The following is an 18,045-nucleotide window of genomic DNA, read 5'->3' as shown; positions in this document are numbered from 1 at the left end:
TTAAACAGTAATAGATGAGGCTGAGAGAGACTTCGAGAGAAAAAGTTTCATTAACAACACAGCCTTATGTCAGAGATTATATTAAGGGCATAGCTGTTTTGGCTAATCTCAAGAGCCATCATTAAGCTGAGAAAGAGAAGCTGGGATTGAGAACTCAGCAAATGATTCAGGCTGGAAGCAGGAAAATTTTGAGTTTAGTTAATGGAACATGAAACTGATGGAAACAAGTAGCACAGAAGCCTAAGTTGCTGAAGGAATTTTATTGCCAAAGAAGCCCTTAAATATGTGAGCCTTTATAACAACACTTGGGCCCCAATACTTGTACTAGCAGGAAGCAGGTCTGAAAATTTGTACAGGCCCTAAGAAAGGCATAGCATGAATATCCATTTTAGATGTGGCCAGAGATGGCAAGGAAGAAACAAACTCCTGGAGGCTTGAACAGGGGCTTTTGGGAATGGTAGATTAAGTGAATTTCTTCCAGAAATCAGAACAGAGCCTAATAAAAGAATTTACCATCCCCATCTTCCCTGGTGGCTCAGATGGTAAAGCATCTGCCTACAATGAGGGAGACCCAGGTTCAATCCCTGGGTTGGGAAAATCTCCTGGAGAAGGAAATGGCAACCCACTCCAGTATTCTTGCCTGGAAAATCCACCAGACAGAGGAGCCTGGTGGTCTACAGTCCATGGGGTCCCAAGGAATCAGACACGACTGAGTGACTTCACTAAGGACAAAAGAACTATATAATGCCTGACAGAGTTTCAGCATTTCTGTGGATCCATAATATGATTATCACGTGGTTATCATGTCCCTGCTACCATCATTGTATATTATATATGAAGGATAACTTGTCTTCCTGGTTTATACTTTTCTTGATTCAAAGAAGAGACATACATGCCTTATGAGGAAGTCTGTGCACACCCTGGAGGGCTTGGACTTGGAGCTGGAAACGGTATCTAGATGGATCTTGTAGTCATCCCTCTGGGGAGCTGTGTATGCTCTGTGTGTAAGCAGGAAAGACAGATCCGAGCAGCCCAACCAAAGAGCATACCCCATTTTCTTTGAGTAGAGTTGTTGCCAGAGAGCAGTAGACCAACGGGGACTACACTTCCCAGCATGTTTTTCATTTAGGTGAGGCTGAATGACTAATTTTCACCAAGGAAATGTGAGCCAAGTGATGTGTATCACTTCCTGGATGAAGTAGTTAAGGAACCTGCACACTTTTATTCCTGCACACTCCCCAATCTGGTAGCTGAATTGAAGCTGATGGTTAATTTTTTGTGTCAACTTGACTGGACTAAATGCCCAGATAGTAAGTAAAGCATTATTTCTGTACGTGTCTGTAAGGATGTTCCTAGAAAAGATTAGCTTTTGAATGGGGAAACTGAGTAAAGATTGCCCTCATCAATGTGGGTGGGCATCATCTAATCCTTTGCTCCTGCTGCTGCTGCTGCTAAGTCACTTCAGTCATGTCCGACTCTGTGCGACCCCATAGACGGCAGCCCACCAGGCTCCCCATCCCTGGGATTCTCCAGGCAAGAACACTGGAGTGGGCTACCATTTCCTTCTCCAGTGCATGAAAGTGAAAAGTGAAAGTGAAGTCGCTCAGTCGTGTCCAACTCCTAGCAACTCCATGGACTGCAGCCTACCAGGCTCCTCCATCCATGGGATTTGTCAGGCAAGAGTACTGGAGTGGGTTGCCATTGTCTTCTTCGCCAATCCTTTGAGGGCCTGTATAAAAAAAGGTAGAGGAGGGATGTATTTGTTCTCTACTTATGCTGGGACATTCATTTTCTCCTGTCCCCCAGCATTGGCACCCCTGGTTCTCAGGCCTTTGGGTATGGACTTGAACTACATTATCAGCTTTTTGGGCCTCCAGTTTACAGTCAGAAGATTGTGGGACTTTTTAGCCTCTTATTAAGTACATGAACTTATCCCTCATATCTTTGTGAATATCTACATCTGTATCAATATATTTTTCTATCTTCTATTGGTTCTATTTCTGTGGAAAACACTGAGTAATACACTGCCCAAGAAGAACTTTGAAGCTACAGTGAAGATGTCAAACCCTCCATTAGCAAGGTTTGGGGTGGGGGTGGTGGGGGCTGTCTACTCCACAGTTATTCAGGAAACTGTGCTGATAAGGACTCTGTCATCTTCAGCGTATGACTTCCCAGATCACCCTGGTTGTCAGTATTTCGCCAGCAGACGGAAAAAGACAGCATGGAGACTTTCATGTCAGTTGGTTAGCACTCAACCTCATTGCCACATCTAACTGCAAAAGAGTCTGAGAAATGTTGTCCAGCAGTATATCCAGGAAAAAGAAGAAATGGCTTTGATGGACGGCTAGATAATCCCTGCCAAAATGTGTGACCTGGTTCCAGTCAATTTCCTGATTGATATTTACTGTTTCTAATTATTTTCTTCATTTTTGCTTACCAAAACCCTCATCTAATTAACTATGAGTATCTGACTTGTTTTTCCCTCAAGTGAATTATGTTAAGTATCTCATTATTATGTTCAATTATTATCCCCAAACTTAATGACTTAAAAATAAACTTTTATTATTTGAGACCAGCTTAGCTATGTGGTTTTGGCTCAGGGCCTCCCCTAAAGTTGCAATCAAGATATTGGCTGGGGCTATAGCACTTCAAGGCCTGACTGGGACTGGAGGAGTCAGTTCCAAGACAGCTCACTCATGAGGCTGGCAAGTATGTGCTAGCTGTTGGTGGGAGACCTTGGTTTCTTAACACACGGGCCTCTCCATAGGGCTTCTTAAGGTTACTGCTGGAGTCCCCAGAAGAGAAAGATACTAAACAGAAAGAGAATGCTGCAAAGTTTCCTATGGCCAAGTTTCAGAAGTCAAACACTGTCCCTTCCACCACATTCTATGTAAGTCCAGTCCACATTCAAGGAAAGGGGAACTAGGCTCCACCTTATGAAGGAGAGAGTGTCGAAATAGGTACCTATATTTTAAAACCTCCACACTCAGAGTTTTTATTTTTCTAAATCCTTTCATCCGCTTTAGTGTTGCTAATATACTTCTTTAGCTAATTGGTACTTTAATTAACTCCTTTATTTAGTTACTATTTTAATTAACATTCCCATTTTTAGGAATATTAATTACATCTTTTATTTGGATGTATTAAAAAGAGTGCTGAATTTGATCTTTAAAAAGTCAGCTGACTTTGGGTCTGGCAGAGAAAATTTAGGCTTTCAAGCCCGAATGGAGAGAGACCTAGCTAGGTCTGTGAATATGGGCTATAATTAACAATAAACTGACCTTAAAAGAAGAGGCAAGCATTCTACTTCAAAATATAAAATGTGCACCATGATTTGGGGGAAAATCTCCAGATCCCGTTTCTTTTTCACCTTTGCAATGACAAATCTGACCAATTCTCGAAACACCCATATTTATCTATTATGGTGTGTGCATATTCAGTTGCTCATTTGTGTCCGACTCTTGTAATCCCATGAGCAGTAGCCCTCCAGGCTCCTCTGTCCATGGATTTTCCAAGCAAGAATACTGAAGTGGGTTGCCATTTCCTACTCCAGGGAGTCTTCCCCTCCCAGGATCGAACCTACATCTCTTGCATCTCCTGAATTGGCAGACGGATTCTTTAACACTGTGCCACCTGGGAAGCCACATCTTTTATGGTTGACAATCATTATTACATCATATAAACAAGTGATTGACTAAATTGATGCTTAAATAGGTTAATGATGAAAATTAACACTATTGAGTACTTAAAATGTTCCATGCCCCAGTTTTCATATTTGCTCATTTAATCCCCACAATGATCCTATGAGGTAGGTTCTCTGATTATTCTGATGTTATCCATGAACAAAGGTAGATTTAGCATTATCAAGAAATTATTAGCTTGCCCAAATTATTAGCTATGTCACATAGTTTATAAGTGGCAGAGCTGGGATTCAAATCCAGAGTTTGACTGGTTAATACACTTGCTAAATAAAGTAAATGGTGGAGTTGAGATTTCCCATCCAAGTCTGACACAAAAATTCATGCTCTTTATATCTATACTAAGCTGCCATTCACTTCTGTAGTTATTTTCACCTGATGCCCATCCTTCTCACTGCCAAGGCCAACCTCATTGATGATTACTGTCATCACCATTGATTTCTCCTTTGTTTAAATGACCATAGCGCTTACTACCTGTGTCCCTATTCAACAATTCACCCATGTAGGCTGCCTTGTGATAGCATTAGTCACTTAGTTGTGTTCAACTCTTTGTGACCCAGTGGACTGTAGCCTGCCAGGCTCCTCTGTTTATGGGATTCCCTGGAGTAGGAAATGGCAAGAATACTGGAGTGGGTTTCCGTTATTTTCTTCAGGGAATCTTCCTGACCCAGGGATTGAACCTGCGTCTCCTGCATTGTAGGCAGATTATTTACCATCTGAGCCACCAGGGAGGCCCAGGATGGCTTGTATTGATCACTGTTTCATGGATTAGGCATTTCTCTCCAGTTAGACATTAAACTCTGGGAGGACATGAACCTCACTTACCTCCATAGTCCTTGCTGCTGCTGCTGCTAAGTTGCTTCAGTTGTGCCCAACTCTGTGCAAACCCATAGATGGCAGCCCACCAGGCTCCCCCATCCCTGGGATTCTCCAGGCAAGAACACTGGAGTGGGTTGCCATTTCCTTCTCCAATGCATAAAAGTGAAAATTGAAAGTGAAGTTGCTCAGTCCTGTCTACTCTCAGCGACCCTATGGACTGCAGCCCACCAGGCTCCTCCGTCCATGGGATTTTCCTGGCAAGAGTACTGGAGTGGGGTGCCATTTCTTTCTCCACCATATTCTCTAGATTAACATTAATACTATACCAGTCACTTGGTGATTATTCATGATTTGCATAAATAGGAACATGATAAATTCTCCTGATTTATAAATTCTTGCAAAAACATAATCTCGCCCCATAATAAAGTTGCCTCTTATCCTGAAAACCAGGATAAGAAAAGAACCCAACAACAGAAAAACACCCTAGAGGAGCACTACAAAGTGGATTAACGTTGGAAACCATGACACAGTGATTGTAAAGAACAATGACTTCCACTTGCAGAGCCAAAGGCTAAGGCATAACTTAATAAAACTTCACTAATTTTTAATAGATGATATTCAGAATCATTTACTTCCAATAGAAATGGAGTTTCAGAATATCATTTCAAGACAAGTTGAGTAGAAATAGTCAAAGAGATAGATATAATTATTTATAAAGATATTTATCACTGCATTAACTAAAACAATGAAATATTGAAAACAATCTCATAGTTCTATAATAGGAGGATTTCTGAGATAGGGTAAGCCCGTAAAATGGATCACTGTAAAACCCCTAAACATGATTTGCAGAGATTTTTAAGGATATGGAGAAATGCCCATAAAATAACATTAAGTAAAGAAGTTCTTTATTTAGAACATTTTTTCAAATATAGCATCATCCCAATTGTGTGCTATTGATGTTATTCATATATACATAAGACAGAAGGAAACATCAAAATGTAGTTATCTCTAGAGTGGGATTATTGGTGATTTCTTTTTTGTTGTTGTTGTATTTTATAGATTTTATTTTTAAATGTGCTTTAAATTTTTTACCAAACATTTTTATAATACAGTATTTGGGTTTCCCTGATGTCTCAGATGGTAAAGAATATGCCTGCCAATGCAGGAGACCAAGTGTTCTATTCCTGGGTTGGGAAGATCCCCTAGAGAAGGGAATGGCTACCAACTCTTGTATTCTTGCCTGGAGAATCCTATGGACAGAGGGGCTACAATCCATGGAATTGCAAAGAGTTGGACACGACTGAATGATGAAGGACACACAATATTTATCCAAAGGATTTATAGATATTAACTCATTTAATTTCACCCTCATAAGAACCCTAATATAAAAAGCAGAGATATTACTTTGCCAACAAAAGTCCATCTAGTCAAGGCTATGGTTTTTCCAGTGGTCATGTATGGACTGAGCACCAAAGAATTGATGCTTTTGAACTGTGGTGTTGGAGAGGACTCTTGGGAGTCCCGTGGACTGCAAGGAGGTCCAACCAGTCCATCCTAAAGGAGATTAATCCTGGGTATTCATTGGAAGGACTAATGTTGAAGCTGAAACTTCAATACTTTGGCCACGTGATGCAAAGAGTTGACTCACTGGAAAAGACCCTGTTGCTGGGAGGGATTGGGTGCAGGAGGAGAAGGGCATGACAGAGGATAAGATGGCTGGATGGCATCACTGACTTGATGGACATGAGTTTGAGTGAACTCTGGGAGTTGGTGATGGACAGGGAGCCCTGGCGTGCTGTGATTCATGGGGTGAATCAAGGAGTCAGACACGACTGAGCTACTGAACTGAACTGAACTGACTGAAGAACCTTAATCGGTAGGTACTGTTGTTACCTCAGTGTTATTGATGATGAAAGCAGAAGGGTTTAAAAATTTCCCCAAGGTCACACAGATAGTAAGTTGTGGAAGCAGGATTTGAGCCCATGTATTTAACTATACTACCATTGTGAAAGGTTTTTAAAACCAGAAAGTAAAATAAGTTTTAATTGGAGAAAATTAAGAGCTAATTACCCAGACTTCTGTGGGCTCATATAAGAAGATAAGAAAGCAACAAGAAAATTTCAGCTATTCATTAGGGAAGACTATTGTGATATTCAGGATTATTACACTAACAGTTAAAAGGCAAAATGTGGGAAGTTCTCAGTGAGATGGGACAATAAAAATGGGATTGATGGTCTGTTATATGTAATGTCATCTTTCTGAGATTGGTGGTGTGACTCTCAAGATCCCTGCCAGGCCTATGAGTCAGTGATTCATGAAATAATAAAGCAGGTTTTCATGACCCAGTTTGTCCCCTAATTACATTTATACTCATCCTTTAAAGGAGCCACATAGATGAGACTCTCCTTCCTGTTATTATAATAATTTAATATTTTAATCTACAACCTAGAATAACAAACATAATCAAAATACTTTCTAAGAAGAGAGAGTCCACTGTTCCCTCACTTTTTTCTCAGACTTGAATTTGAGTAAGTTGACTGAGGAAAATATAGTAGAAAGAACTCGTCAGCACATTGTCAGGTAAGTATAAGAATTACACCGTATAAATAGCTACGATGAATAATTTATTTGGTAGCTAGATGGCATTATATTTGGGCTGAGCTGTACTTTATCAGTTTTCCTTCCTCTTCTTTTAGGGCTTTTACAAGTTTAGGTTTCGCGTCAGAATATACGTCAAGGAAAAAGAAATACCTGTTTAACAATCAAAAATATTATTTGCCAAGAGGCCTGTAGTTACTTTGGAAGTTGATATTATTGTTGTTAATTTCTATCCAATTGCAATAGGAAAACAGTTCAATTCAGTTCAGTCGCTCAGTCGTGTCTGACTCGTCGTGATCCCATGGAACACAGCAATCCAGGCCTCCCAGTCCATCACCAACTGCCAGAGTTTACTCAACTCATCTCCATTGAGTTGGTGATGCCATCCAACCATTTCATCCTCTGTTGTCCCCTTCTCCTCCTGGCTTCAATCTTTCCCAGCATCAGGGTCTTTTCAAATGAGTCAGCTCTTTGCATCATGTGGCCAAAGTAATTGAGTTTCAGCTTCAACATCAGTCCTTCCAATGAACACTCAGGACTGATCTTCTTCAGGATGGACTGGTTGGATCTCCTTACAGTCCAAGGGACTCTCAAGAGTCTTCTCCAACACCACAGTTCAAAAGCATCAATTCTTCGGTGCTCAGCTTTCTTTATAGTCCAAGTCTCACGTCCATACATTACTACTGGAAAAACCATAGCCTTGACTAGATGGGCCTTTGTTGGCAAAGTATGTCTGTGTTTTAATATGCTGTCTAGGCTGGTCATAACTTTCCTTTCAAGGAGTAAGCATCTTTTAATTTCATGGCTGCAGTCACCATTTGCAGTGATTTTGGAGCCCCCCAAAATAAAGTCTTCTACTGTTTCCCCATGTATTTGCCATGAAATGATGGGACCAGAAGCTATGATCTTAGTATTTTGAATTTTGAGTTTTAAACCAACTTTTTCACTCTCCTCTTTCACTTTCATCAAGTGTTCTTTAGTTCCTCTTTGCTTTCTGCCATAAGGGTGGTGTCATCTTCATATCTGAGCTTACTGATATTTCTCCCAGGAATCTTGATTCCAGCTTGTGTTTCATCCAGCCAGCATTTCTCATGATGTACTCTGCATATAACTTAAATAAGCAGGGTGACAATATACAGCCTTGACGGACTCCTTTTCCTGTTTGGAACCAGTCTGTTGTTCCATGTCCAGTTCTAACTGTTGCTTCCTGACCTGCATACAGATTTCTCAAGAGGCAGGTCAGGTGGTTTGGTATTCCAATCTCTCTCAGAATTTCCCACAGTTTATTGTGATCCACACAGCCAAAGGCTTTGGCATAGTCAATAAAGCAGAAACAGATGTCTTTCTGGAACTCTCTTGCTTTTTTGATGATCCAGGGGATGTTGGCAATTTGATCTCTGGTTCCCCTGCCTTTTTTAAACCAGCTTGAACATCTGAAAGTTCATGGTTCACGTATTGCTGAAGCCTGGCTTGGAGAATTTTGAGCATTACTTTACTAGCATGTGAGATGAGTACAATTGTGCAGTAGTTTGAGCATTCTTTGGCATTGCCTTTCTTTGGGATTGGAATGAAAACTGAGCTTTTCCAGTCCTGTGGCCACTGCTGAGTTTTCCAAATTTGCTGGCATATTGAGTGCAGCACTTCCCAGCATCATCTTTAAGGATTTGAAATTACTCAACTGGAATTCCATCACCTCCACTAGCTTTGTTCATAGTGATGCTTCCGAAAGCCCATTTGACTTCACATTCCAGGATGTCTGGCTCTAGGTGAGTGACACACCATTGTGATTGTCTGGGTCATGAAGATCTTTTTTTGTACAGTTCTTCTGTGTATTCTTGCCATCTCTTCTTAATATCTTTTGCTTTTGTTAGGTCCATACCATTTCTGTCCCTTATTGAGCCCATCTTTGCATGAAATGTTCCCTTGGTATCTCTAATTTTCTTGAAGAGATCTCTAGTCTTTCCCATTCTGTTGTTTTCCTCTATTTCTTTGCATTGATCACTGAGGAAGGCTTTCTTTTCTCTCTTTGCCAATCTTTGGAACTCAGATTAGTAGAAAAATTACTAACTTATTTTCTTACTGTGCTAAGCCATATTGGTTTTAAAAAAGAATGGCTCACTTCGTAGCTTGTTACTCACAGACTGAACCTCTTCTTTCTCAGGGAGAGTGAGTGAAAAGTAAAATTATTCTATATGATAAATATGAAGAACTTGAGAGTTGGGTATAGGTATCTAGGGAGAAAAGAGGACAAAGGGAGAAAAGGGCATAGGGAGAGGGCCCAGGAAAGAGGTTAGAGGACTCAGAAGGAAAAGCCTACTTATTCAAATTCCCAGTTGCAAAGATGGGTGAAGAGTCTGAATATCAGAGATGTTACATATTTAATATTAAGCTGGTCCCTGTTCCTAATTATTCTATATGTTCTCTTTCAATGTCTTCAAGCCTTTCATGCAAGTCAGCCATAGATAACAGCCTCATATTAGTAGAGCCAGGGGGAATTTAAGGATAGGACATAGAAGAAAAGGGCAGGCCCCTTGGCATTACCCCTCTGTTGATGCCCACATAGAGGAGGCACCAGTAGTTGAGAGGAATGGTTGTTCCTTTTTTCCTAAGTACTGTCATGTTAAACTGTGTGCATGAAGGACTATTTAAATAATCAGAAACATGTAAGGTTACTAGACGGAAGAATTGCTGTTTAATTCTAAGACTATACAAACAGTAGGTAGACCTATACCTGGCTGTGGAATAACTGAAGATCATCCTGGTTTCAAGAAATCAGATACACATTTCATTAACTGAAATAAAGATACTGATCAGAGAATTAGACCTTTCACTAGAGAAGTACCTTGAATACCTGCTTTGAATGCTAGGTGTTTGTATATATTTATTTCTCAAAGCACCGTCAAGAAGCTTCTCTGGTGGCTCAGTGGTAAAGAATCCACCTGCCAATGCATGAGACACAGGATTGATCCTTGATCTGAGGAGATCCTACATGCTGCAGAGCAACTAAGCTCATGCCCCACAACTATTGAGCTTGTGCTCTAGAGCCTGGGAGCCACGACTACTGAAGCCCATGCACCCCAGAGCCTGTGCTCTGCAGTAAGAGAAGCCACTGCAAAGAGAAGCATGTACCACAAATAGAGAGTAGCCCCCTCTAGCTGCAACTAGAGAAAGTCCACAGAGCAACCAAGACAGCGCAGCCAAAAATAAATAAATAAATAAAGTTATATTTTAAAAACTACCATTAAGGGTAGACATTCTTACCCAAGTTATAAGTGAATACATTCTGGTGCCCTTCATAGTCATCACTACTAATCTAAACCACAAATTCAAATCTCAATGATCTATTGTTTCTTTTATATTATTTATAAAATCTCTACTGGTAATTAAATTCTAAATATTAGAATTAATTTTTTAAAAACATTCCAATACTATGCAAACTTTGTCATGCCTAGATTTGTGTTTATTTATCTAAATCCCAGGACAAAATTTTTAGCACTTTAGAAGCAAAGTTAGCATTTTTCAGAATTTATCTAAAATGCAGCTCTTTGCCTTTAACTGCTTGGGGTTTGAGTTTATTGTGGCTGACTCATAACGCCTACTTTATCTGAGCTGATTTGAGATATAACATATGGGAGTGTTACAATGGGGAAAAGGTTGGTTTCTTATATTCATCAATGGGAAGAGAGGAAGGGTTTAATTACAATTCAGCCAGTTACATGAGATAGTTTCATTCCATGAGAAATATGAACTAGGAAATATCTGGAAGACTGTAGTAAGGCACAATGAAAGAAAAAAATTTGGAGGAAATTCATTCTTTCATTCATTCAATAGTTTTCACTGATTGACTCTAGTGTTCTAGGAGTTTTGATAGGCAAATAGAACATAAAGGGAAGAAAAACCAACCCAGAAGCTATCTATCCTCAAGGAATTTTAATCTAGTGGAGAAGACAGGTGTGAATAAACCACATATGAAAATAATTAAATTCATGATAAAACAAAAGGGAAAAGCATGGGGAGAGATGAAACTATAATATGGTGAAGTGACACTTGGACTGAGACCTGAAAGCTGATGATGGTGGGAAGATAAATGCTGTCGTTCAGGTCACTGAAAGTGTCATCAAGGTAGGGTCTACCCACATGGTTGGACTGACAAATTTCTAAGTTCTCATGAGAAAGTCTGAAAGGAAGAACAGATTAAGAAATTAAAAGAAAATGTGGAGCTTACAATAAGCCCTGACCTTGTGTATTACTAAGTTTGCTTTGAAGGGTTTTCAGCCTGTTCATGAAAATCAGCTATTTGTCCTTAGGAAAATATATAAAACAATGGAGGATATTTTCCTTCATGTTGGAGGTAATCCAGCATGATGGAGGCTGAAGTCCCTCATGTCAGGGTGTATTATGTACTTTTATTCTTTGAATCTCTGAAAATGTAGTCATGTGTGCTTGGAGAGATGATGGAGATTATTGTCTATGCCAGCTTTATTTGTGTGCAAATAAATCCTGTTTAAAATTATGCCCATTCTATCAACTTTCATCTTTAGTGTTAATAGCAAAAACAATGAAACACTGCTAAATCATTTTCAAACATTACTGCATTTAATTGTAATTAGTTAAGAAGCATAGTAGGAAGCATTACTTTAGGTCGAAAAGGATTCTTTTTTTTTTTTTTTTTACCTTCCAAAAAGTTGTTTTATAATCTTTATTGGCCTTTCTTCCCAAAAGCTATGCAGAAAGGGACCAACCCCTTTGGCTAGGCCTGTTCTGTGTTGTGATATGATACAAACAGGAGCTAATTAATTTTTTTGGAAGGAAGTTATTTTTATATTTTTTTAGAACGAACCCTTGAAATAAATATTTTAAATAAAGGAATTGCCTGACCTTGGCAAAGTTTGGTTGATGTTATGAATATTAACCTGAAAGGACTAAGTAGAAAAAAAAAAAAAACTTAGTTACTTGGCCAGGAAGAGTTTTTGGACTGCATATAATTTGAATGAGCTTCCCTGGTGGCTTAGACATTAAAAAGTCTGCCTGCAAATTGAAAGAGAAATGTGTACCCCAATGTTCATTGCAGCACTGTTTATAATAGCCAGGACATGGAAGCAACCTAGATGTCCATCAGCAGATGAATGGATAAGAAAGCTGTGGTACATATACACAATGGAGTATTACTCAGCCATTAAAAAGAATACATTTGAGTCAGTTCTAATGAGGTGGATGAAACTGGAGCCTATTATACAGAGTGAAGTAAGCCAGAAAGAAAAACACCAATACAGTATACTAACACATATATATGGAATTTAGAAAGATGGTAATGATAACCCTATATGCGAGACAGCAAAAGAGACACAGATGTAAAGAACAGACTTTTGGAGTCTGTGGGAGAGGGAGAGGGTGGGATGATTTGGGAGAATGGCATTGAAACAGGTATACTATCATGTAAGAAACGAATCGCTAGTCTAGATTTGATACAGGATGCTTGGGCCTGGTGCACTGGGATGACCCAGAGAGATGATATGGGGAGGGTGGTGGGAGGGGGGTTCAGGGTTGGGAACTCATGTACACCTGTGGTGGATTCATGTCAATGTATGGCAAAACAAATACAGTATTGTAAAAAAAAAAAAAAAAAAAAAGTCTGCCTGCAATGTGGGAGACCTGGGTTTGATCTCTGAGTTGGGAAGATCCCCTGGGGAAGGGAATGGCAACCCACTCCAGTATTCTTTCCTGGAGAATTCCATGGACAGAGGAGCCTGGATTTGAATAGATGGGGAGATGGGACAAGAGTAACATTTCTTTTTCCTGTGTCTTCTGTGAACAGAAGAATGGGAATGGGATTCCCTGTAGCTCAGTTGGTAAAGAATCTGCCTGCAATGCAGGAGACCTGGGTTTGATCCCTGGGTTGGGAAGATCCCCTGGAGAAGGGAAAGGCTCCCCACTCCAGTATTCTGGCCTGGAGAATTCCATGGACATGTATAGTCCATGGGGTCGCAAAGAGTTAAACACAACTGAGTGACTTTCACTTCACTCTGTGAACAGAGGCCTCTCTTGGATCTGAGACTATCAGTTTTCAGGTCAAGGTGATTTTCTTGGAGAAGAGAGTCAATTTAGATGCTGCTAAAATATCCTCCAATAATATGAAAAAGGCCTCTTTGCTTCAGGCATGGCATAGCTGTAGAACTATTCCTATGGCTCTTATTTAAAAACATAAGGTAAGTAGATGATCCTGGACTGAAGCTCAGGTTTCTTACTCCAGAAACCATGTTTTTAACCATGATAGCATGCAGAATCTAATATTGTATCAGTTACACTAAAGATGTTTATTAGATTAATGGAGGAATGGGTTCATGAATGAATAGAAACAAAAATTTGGTAAATGAATTCAGTGAGATTCTCTTGCAAAGGATAAAAGTTAATAAAGACTGCGGCTTTGGTGAAAACTGAAACACATAGAGCAAAATGACTCACGAAGGACCCTACACAAGTAAAGAGTTGTTAAAAAGCTTCTAGGAAAGGTTCTGGGTAGCTGGATTTCTTCTCAAAGAAGGGTCTCATAGTATTCAGAGGGAGGGAGAGAAAAAGATACAGTCAGACAGACAGACAGAGAAACAATGAGACAGAGCCCTGGTTTTTTGCTTAATTCAGGAATTCAGGACCTGGTGTATCTGACCTGCAATCAGAGGATGATCCTTTAGCTGAAATAGTCCAGCCAGTTCTGACCAGATACTTTGCCTTCTGCACAGCAGCTTGGCTTGAGTGTTGAACCAGTAAAAGCTTTGGGGGTTGTAGCAACACAGGATAGTTCACTATAGATCATTGTATAGAGTTACATCACTGTACCCTCTCCAGTTAATGACAGCCTTGGCCAGAGATAGTGTTAGACACCAGTCATCAGGTATGACATTGCTGCAGCCAGACTACAAAGTGACAAGGAGAGACTCTGAAAAAGGGCAAGAGGATAATTGCATCTCTTCTAAGGAGAGCTTCAGGCACTCATCCAAGTAAAGGTTAAGACAAGTTAATGTTGCAGTCAGAGCAGAAGCAAGCCACAAGCACTTGCTGCCTCTCACACTCCTGCCAATGAATGCATTCTGTCAAAACCACACTCTGAATGGACTTGCTAATAATCGTCTAGCTCTGCTATTGGCAACTCATCTCCTAAGATAGGATCTGTGACCAGCAAGGCCCATGAGACCCAGCATTGCTTCTCTGGTGCACTGGGCTTTTCATCCCACATTGCCAATCCCAAGACACTAGCTTGAGCCTTGTTCTGCTTTATCTAAGCTTCTTGGGGGTACCACTTGGTATCAACAGATCTATTATGGGGTCTGAATGTCAGTGTGCCCTTCTAATCCAGTCATCAGGTGTATTGGATGATCAAGTCATATCAAATCACTCTTGTTATAAGTCAAACATATATAATCGTTCAATTTAATGTATTTATTATACCACATTTTTTTGACCATATGTGTTTGTGTGCTAAGTCACTTCAGTCGTGTCTGACTCTTTGTGACCCCATGGACTGTAGCCTGTCAGGCTCCTCTGTCTATGCGATTCTCTAAGTAAGAATACTGGAGTGGGTTGCCACGCCCTGCTCCAGGGGATCTTCCCGACCCAGGATCAAACCCTCATCTCTTGTGTCTCCTGCATTGGCAGGTGGGTTCTTTACCACTAGCACCAATATGTATATGTTTGGAATAGTATCCATGACTCTGTTCACAATTCCACCCTCTGAGTGCATAGCTCAAAGTAAATGTAAGATGGGAAAAGGGTATTTGTATATCTTACTCTCTTAATTTGGTTTTCCTCCATTACCAAGGTGATTACATATCTTTTCATAAGCTTATTGGCCATTTGCATTTCCTGTTTTGTGAACTGTCTTTACATGTGTCAGTCCTTCCCCTAATGCAAGTCAAGAGAGTTATGCCTGGTGGGTGGAGTTTTCCTAATACTTGCCTTCATGGAGGATGTAAATACGATGGATCCTGCATGTAGGCAGAGAGCTCAGTTTGCTTGTTCACTTACTGGTTTTCAGTATCACCTTTGTTTCTGCTATGCATTTAAAAGTATACTTGCTCTGTTTTTACTTTGTGGTGGTTTTTCTTTTAATAAAGGGATTATTATGGTAATTTCCAAACTATTCCTGGAACTGGAAATTTTCTGTTAAATTTACTTTTGAGTTATTAGAAAATTCTTATAGAATTCACCAAATGATATATTATAGCTACTGATATCTCTAAGATTGTAGCTGTATAACTGTTTGAAAGATATTCTGCTTTTAAAAATGTCATTTTCCTTAATTTATCTTTCTATTTTCTCATTAGTAGTGTATAGGAATGCAAGGGATTTCTGTTGCAACGAAAAGAATAAAATACTTAGGAATATATCTACCTAAAGAAACTAAAGATCTATATATTGAAAACTATAAAACACTGGTGAAAGAAATCAAAGAGGACACTAATAGATGGAGAAATATACCATGTTCATGGATTGGAAGAATCAATATAGTGAAAATGAGTATATTACCCAAAGCAATTTATAGATTCAATGCAATCCCTATCAAGCTACCAACGGTATTTTTCACAGAGCTAGAACAAATAATTTCACAATTTGTATGGAAATACAAAAAACCTCGAATAGCCAAAGAAATCTTGAGAAAGAAGAATGGAACTGGAGGAATCAACCTGCCTGACTTCAGGCTCTACTACAAAGCCACAGTCATCAAGACAGTATGGTACTGGCACAAAGACAGAAATATAGCTCAAAATGCACCTATGGACACCTTATCTTTGACGAAGGAGGCAAGAATATACAACGGATTAAAGACAACCTCTTTAACAAGTGGTGCTGGGAAAACTGGTCAACAACTTGTAAAAGAATGAAACTAGAACACTTTCTAACACCATTCACAAAAATAAACTCAAAATGGATTAAAGATCTAAACGTAAGACCAGAAACTATAAAACCCCTAGAGGAGAACATAGGCAAAACACTCTCCGACATAAATCACAGCAGGATCGTCTATGACCCACCTTCCAGAATACTGGAAATAAAAACAAAAATAAAGAAATGGGACCTAACTAAAATTAAAAGCTTCTGCACAACAAAGGAAACTATAAGCAAGGTGAAAAGACAGCCTTTGGAATGGGAGAAAATAATAGCAAATGAAGCAACTGACAAACAACTAATCTCAAAAATATACAAGCAACACCTGCAGCTCAATTTCAGAAAAATAAATGACCCAATCAAAAAATGGGCCAATGAACTAAATAGACATTTCTCCAAAGAAGACATACAGATGGCTAACAAACACATGAAAAGATGCTCAACATCACTCATTATCAGAGAAATGCAAATCAAAACCACAATGAGGTACCATTTCATGCCAGTCAGAATGGCTGCGATCCAAAAGTCTACAAGCAATAAATGCTGGAGAGGGTGTGGAGAAAAGGGAACCCTCTTACACTCTTGGTGGGAAAGCAAACTAATACAGCCACTATGGAGAACAGTGTGGAGATTCCTTAAAAAACTGGAAATAGAACTGCCTTATGACCCAGCAATCCCACTGTTGGGCATACACATGGAGGAAACCAGAACTGAAAGAAACACGTGTATCCCAATGTTCATCACAGCACTGTTTATAATAGCCAGGACATGGAAGCAATCTAGATGTCCATCAGCAGACGAATGGATAAGAAAGCTGTGGTACATATATATACACAATGAAGTATTACTCAGCCATTAAAAAGAATACATTTAAATCAGTTTTAATGAGGTGGATGAAACGGGAGCCTATTATACAGAGTGAAGTAAGCCAGAAAGAAAAACACCAATACAGTATACTAATGCATATATATGGAATTGAGAAAGATGGTAATGATAACCCTGTATGCAAGACAGCAAAAAGAGACATAGATGTATCTTTTGGAGTCTGTGGGAGAGGGAGAGGGTGGGATGATTTGGGAGAATGGCATTGAAACATGTATAATATCATATAATATCATATAATCGCCAGTCCAGGTTCAATGCAGGATACAGGATGCTTGGGGCTGGTGCACTGGGATGACCCAGAGGGATGGTATGGGGAGGGAGGTGGGAGGGGGATTCAGGATGGGGAACACGTGTATACCCGTGGCAGATTCATGTTGATGTATGGCAAAACCAATACAATATTGTAAAGTAATTAGCCTGCAATTAAAATAAATAAATTTAAATTTAAAAAATAAAACTGTCATTTTTAAATGCTCAGAGGGGGGGAAAAAAAAGAATTTAATTTCTGGTGGCTCAGATAGTAAAGAATCTGCCTGCAATGAAGGAGACTCAGGTTAGATCCCTGGGTCAGGAAGATCTCCTGGAGAAGGAAATGGCAACCCACTCTAGTATTCTTGCCTGGGAAATCCCATGGATGGAGGAGCCTGGTGGGCTATAGTCCATGGGTTCACGAAGAGCTGGATGTGACTGAGTGACTAACACCTTCACTTTCTTTCTTGATAACACGAGAAAAAAGCACAATTCAATAGACAAGTGAAATACGCAGAGTTCAATACATAAATGATTCAGTACTAACTAAGCCAGTAATGGTATAGACTCCAGAGTAAATTTCAAAGCATTTACTAAGGTGAAATTGCTCCTAATTTAAACAGGGTAAACTACTGTATGCAAGACAGCAAAAGAGACACAGATGTATAGAACGGACTTTTGGACTCTGAGGGAGAGAGAGAAGGTGGGATGATTTGGGAGAATGGCACTGAAACATGTATACTATCATGTAAGAAATGAATTGCCAGTCTATGTTCGATACAGGATACAGGATGCTTAGGGCTGGTGCATAGCGATGATCCAGAGAGATGATATGAGGTGGGAGGTGGGAAGGGGGTTCAGGATTGGGAACTCATGTACACCCGTGGCAGATTCATGTCAATGTATGGCAAAACCA

The sequence above is a fragment of the Oryx dammah genome, unplaced genomic scaffold, assembly GCF_014754425.2.
Source record: "Oryx dammah isolate SB20612 unplaced genomic scaffold, SCBI_Odam_1.1 HiC_scaffold_11163, whole genome shotgun sequence".
In the NCBI taxonomy this organism is placed as follows: domain Eukaryota; kingdom Metazoa; phylum Chordata; class Mammalia; order Artiodactyla; family Bovidae; genus Oryx; species Oryx dammah.
Note: the sequence above shows the minus strand (reverse complement) of the source record.